This window comes from Sitodiplosis mosellana, unplaced genomic scaffold, assembly GCF_009176505.1.
Source record: "Sitodiplosis mosellana isolate CC-2019 unplaced genomic scaffold, AAFC_SMos_1.0 Smas_scaffold_6170, whole genome shotgun sequence".
Classification (NCBI taxonomy): Eukaryota; Metazoa; Arthropoda; class Insecta; order Diptera; family Cecidomyiidae; genus Sitodiplosis; species Sitodiplosis mosellana.
Genome location: NW_022601411.1, coordinates 3,939,346 through 3,945,345, shown reverse-complemented (window position 1 = coordinate 3,945,345; position 6,000 = coordinate 3,939,346).

Genomic DNA, 6,000 nt, shown 5'->3' with positions numbered 1-6,000 from the left:
AATTCATTTAAATTGAATACCGGCTACAAATGTTCACATTAGCACAATTTGAAAAATATTCACATGGTATTTGGATTGATAAATTGCGTCTTTTATTGCTGTTGATTTATTCGAACGAATGGCACTTTTTGTTACTTTTATATTTTTTAAATTTAAATTGTAACATTGTATACCGCAATTCGTACCGTATTCTTTATTGTTAGTAGTTCGTTTATTTTTGTTACCTTAACTTTCAAATATTATTCTCGTTCTATTCTTCTTCTTGCTGCTATCTATATCATTTTTTACTCACACCGTAGTTCTGTTGAATGAATCAACAATTGCAATTATTTGAAGAAAAAAATGAACGAACGAATGAACGAAATAAAGAAAGGATAAAAATTGTGGTTCCTTCCAACAAATTATTGGATGGTCTGTTTCGAACGCGTGCTGCTGAATTCGTCTATCCAGCCGAAGTGAATATCGCGTACATAACAACTGAATTTCTTGATTTTCAATAGATTTGTATTTTCTTTATCGTTTTACCCATTCGAACATCAGCTACTGGTTTGTGTGTGTTTGTGTGTTATGCCGACCGTATTGTTTATTCGACGTACTGTGTTTTGGTCTTCAGTGTTGCTGTAGATTCGGTTCGTTCTGTTCTATTTTTTGTTGTTCCCAAATCCGCTCGTTGCTTGTTTCGTATGTACTTATGGATGGAAAACGATATGGCCATGAGCCCCCCCCCCCATATATTGCGATATTGTTTGTGGCTATGTCAAACATAGACTGAATATATGATCGTGCACTCAAGCAGTTGAAAGCATCTCCATTTCCCATATTTTTTTCTATTGCTTGGAATGTAGCTGCCGCTGCTGATGTTCTTGTTTTTGTTGCTGCTTCTGCTGCTCAGTTGAGCAATATTGTGTATTTTCGGGGTTTTTGTGTATGTATTCGAAGAGAAAGAGAGAGAAAGCGCGTGCCACAACACTCACACTGAGAGAACGCGCGACTCAAGTTGGATGGTTGGCTAAACGGCTCGTTTGTGCCGCCTGGCTACACATCGCACACGTAGAATGAACTGACGCTTCGATGGATGGGAATGTGTGTCGTTGTGGATGCACATGTATGCCCCTTATTATATATGAATGAGTGAAAGGAATAATGAAACGTAATTTATTTGTAAAATGAAGTGCTCCTGAAACAAAAAATCAGTGAAAGTGCCCCACAAAAATATTGTCTGAATAAGATTTTCATACAACATTTTATCAGGGGCACTTTTACTGAATTTTTTTTCAGGGGCACTTCATTTTACAAATAAATTACGTTTCATCATTCCTCTTACCCATTCATATGTGTGTTTAACCGACTACTTGAAACTGGAAAATGTTACATGCCAGGCCATGCTATTTCTATGCCGTGCAACATTTCAACTCACACACATAGATTCCTTCGCTACTTGTATTGTATCCATTCACTCATTCTCATCCTTTTACAATCCCCTTCTTGCTCGCTCGTTTTTCGACACTTATTTCTCGGGACATCGCGTAGGATACAGATTTGAATCCATCTTTTGCTCTGGTTTCCATTCGAAAGTGATTGTATTTAAAATATCTCTCGCATTGCATTTACCCTATCCACCACCATCAATAACTTAAAACAAAGTTGTCTCCGAATCAATTCGAAAGGAAAACATTTATACATGGTATGTATACTGTATATATAAGTAAATGTACTAATCAAATTTTCCATTGGCATACAATTTGAATTTAGAGAGACGAAAACGCTCATACATACACATTTACCAAAATGCCACCCCCATTTCTGTGCCATTAGAGATGTGTTTAATGTAATAGCAAAAAGACGTGACGCCGTTTGCAATTTGCGGAATTTTAAGGAACTATCAATCTTTGTTGTTGTTATCAATTTTCGAAAGATAAAGGATTGAACTTTCATGTTATTTTTTCTATAGTAGGTTTTCATCAGTGATGGTTTTTCGTTAGCCAGCATTGTCTTAGCCTTGGCTTACACCAACAACTGGTGTAAGCCAATCGTTAGCCAGCTATCTGTGTGAAATGAGTACATTCAAAGTATAATAATTTTTGATTTGCGTTTTCTGATTCAAATCATACAAATGTTGAAAAAAATTAATATATTTCAATTAATTTTCAATTTAAAAGTCATTTTTATCATTTGAGTAATTTTTTTTCAAAAACTTAATAAAAAAATGTCGATGTTTGGTTTCATTTAAACTCTGACCTGGTGATTTAAATGTCAGTCACAAACGTCAGTTCAGATGAGTGCGTTCAGTTCTTACTCACTGGTCTACACATTCGTTAGCCAGTATACACTTATGCGGCTAATTAGCCAGCTAATTGTTTCTTCCAAAGCGCGACACTATATGGGAATTTGCATGAAAACTTAACACACACGCGCCCCCTTTTGGACATTTTATCATTGAAACCCAAGTAATACATGCGAACCAATGGCAACACATATAATACATAGTCATTTGATATGTTTCGTTACTTGGGATGCGACATTGACGCGCATTGCCAACATGAAAGAAAATAATTTTTCTGAAATATTCTGTTTGTTTTCTAAATCGTAGTTTTTTTGGAGGCATGCAGTTAGATTCATATTTTAAAATATTTTGAATAATTGTACACTGCATTCATGAATGATTGCAAAATTTAAAATTCAATTCCGCTCATATTTTTTCTCTATAAAACTTATAAAAATGTCTGTGGTTAATGTCATCGCTGTTATAATTATGGACACGTTTTATTGTTGTCATATGATTTCACAAGATTCCATATTGATTACAACATATTGTGAAATTGTGAAATTGTGAAATTTTGCGAAATCATATCAAAAACCAAACATTAGCGATTTTTATATCACTAGACATTTGTTCGATTTCATCTTCATAATTCTTTTCTATTATTTTATCATTAATGCAAATATAAACATGTCGGTGTGAACACGAAAAAATATGAAATGAAGAAGAATTTTTTATTTACATATTGGGATGCGCATGTACAGTGTACACAGCGCCCTCATGCAGTATTTATTCTGATGCAGTAATGTCAACTTTCTGCATAGAAAACTATAGATCCCCAAAAGGGTGCGCTGTTTTTTTAGAGAGCCCAATAGAGTTGCGCTACGGGTTCTTCACTGGTTTTCATCGTAATTAAAGTGTTTTTGGGATGCCTCAAAAACCTAAAATCGCAAGTGTAATGCTACCGACTTTTCCTTGTAATGTTACCGACCGCATTTTTTGTGACACTTAGGTTCATAACACGGTGAAAAATGAAGACACTTTCAAACACTTTTCGTGATATATATCTTTGGAACCACCCAATCGATTTTGATAAATCCAAAATTGAGAAAAAGGCATATGCTTATATAGATTTTTGACAAAATTTAGTGTTTCAGCCAACCATCGCTGTATGCTGCATAATATTAAACGCACCCATTCATTTTTCATTGTTTTCAAATTCCGCGCGAAAAAATTACATAAGGTTCCCATTAAGAATGGATGCGTTTAGTATTATGTGACTTGTCGCTGTTGTGCATTTACGTTTAACACTAGCAGTCGTAGGTTTCAGTATCTATCGTACTATTCGTCCTCTTTCAGTGTGGCGTTGACTACGAAACAAATTCATTTACTCAATGGATTTGTTCAGTAACAAAGTTGCGCTTTATGCTCGGATGCATTGATAATTATGTTGATGCAAAAATCTTCACTGGCTTCGTATTTGTGCTTTGGTGCCTTCGTGTATATGTTTGTTTGTTTGTTTCAGTGGTGATGAGCGTTTTTACTACAATCCTTTTTTTTTCTCCGCAAACCCAGTCGATAATACCATCTTTTTTTCACATATTCGCATTTCTTGTTTCACTCTATCATTGTCTTTATCTCTTTCGGTTGCTTAGTCCGATCACAATGTTCCTTCGTGGATATTTCTACGAAATTATTCCCTGAATTTTAATTGTTTTTCTCTCTTGCATCGCCCTTTTTCAGTATTTACATGCACATTTTAGCTTGTAACTAAATGGCGGTCGTTCATTGTGGTAACGAACTGGTTTATATTTGGGTTTTTTCTTTTGGAAAAGTTCTGGAATTTTGTTATTGATTTTGGTTTGCAATTTCTGTGTCAGACCATTTATTAAGTGATAAGCACTATGGTCAAAGAAAAGAGGAGACGCAGGAACGCTCTCAAGTCGAACACAAGTTTCGCGAACAATTGCTGCAATAATCGTCGTCAATTATAATTCTTTTCAAACTGAACAATTCAAAAACGATGTGCATTGCTTCCGACATTTATTGATAGAGAAATAGCAGTGACCAAACGGGCAAGAGATGGAAAGAAAGAGAGGGAAAAAACAGATATTGTGTGATGGACAATGGTTTGGACATGATTTCTAAACCAAGGTAAAAAAAATTCATTTCTTTTTTAAAGTCAGCTACGTACTGCGATAAAAGCCTATATAAACAATGTTATTATATTTGACAATATTTGACTCGATGTCAATGACGATGTGGCAGCGCCACCTATAGAGATTCCTTATTGAAATAAGTGGAACTATTGAGTGCGTACACCATATCGTACGTAAATTTTCAACATGGCAGCGCCCATAGAATTGAAAAGTTAACCGATTTCGTAGTCACAAATTATCGCTGTACGGTCAGCTACTTTCATGACTGAATGAATGTGCTTTTCGCGTCCTCCTTTTAAATTACTCAAAAGTGCCAAACACACATTTTTCACATAGAAAAAAAATGCCAATCCAAAGAATAATCAGCTCATTTTTTCCGCTGCATATAGAAACGTAAACAATTTTACAAAGGCTTCATATAATATGAAATTATTACACTGTTTGCAATGATTGTCATTTTGTATTGATTCCTATGTGATTTTTACATACCTACCTCGACCATGCGAAAAAATGTGGTATTCCTAAGATTTTTTCTACTTTTCCATACGCCCATGTCGTGTATGCACAACATGTAGTGGATGAAAAGTGTTGTGTTTGTTTGTGGCCGTAGAACACGAAAGAGTATGTCCCACGTTGTCTTATACTTTACAGTTACAGGAAAAATTCATCTTACATCGGTTAGACTCTTTATTTTGCACGCAAAACAATTAACGGTCCTCTCTTTTTCATCGATGCAAAATGATAATTTCATTTTATTTATCACATGACGAAATTTAAATGAGATATAGAATAATAAATTTGCTGTCTTTTGGCCGATGCAATTCACAGAAAGCGAATGGTAATCATAATAAACTATAGAGACAACCTAAAATGCATGCAAAAGAAACTTTTCCGTACCGTTGTCCGTACATATTTTATGAATAATCATGTGCACAACCTAACGAATTTTACGAAAAAAGTTTTCTGTCTTGTAACACTATGTGAAAGAAAGTACAAAAAACAAATTGTAATCGTTCCGAAATGTTGACGTAAAATGCATATAACCATACCAGTTTTGTGTTTGCTTTTAGCAAATGAATCGGCTTTGATAGAGCTTTTCCAATATCACAATGCGTGACGACTCAGATTGTCTTAGAAATTGGAATAAATCCATAGAATTTAGTTGTTTTTGTTTCGATTCCTTTAAGTCATCGAAAACCATCATTTTTTCGGATTAAAATTGTGAAAACTCGTTGACATATGGGCCATGGCTCAATCTTTCTTTGTTCAAAATGATGGCCTTGATATCCAATTTATTTGTGATAGAATGCATTACACTTTCATAAAGAATGTCAAAGGGTACAAATCTAATCAGACGTCGCAATAAAAATCAAAACAATAGCAGATTGAAAAGTTCAACGTTTGAAAGAATTGTCGATAAGATTGAATTCCTACTGCAACATGTATAATTATTGACTTATTAATTATACATACGAACTGTTACAAGTGGGGACGCTTTTGACCAATGTCGACAGTCAAAAGCCTCATGTCTTTGTTATAGTTGAGAACCATTCTCCATTCAAAATGTAAATTACAATGAAT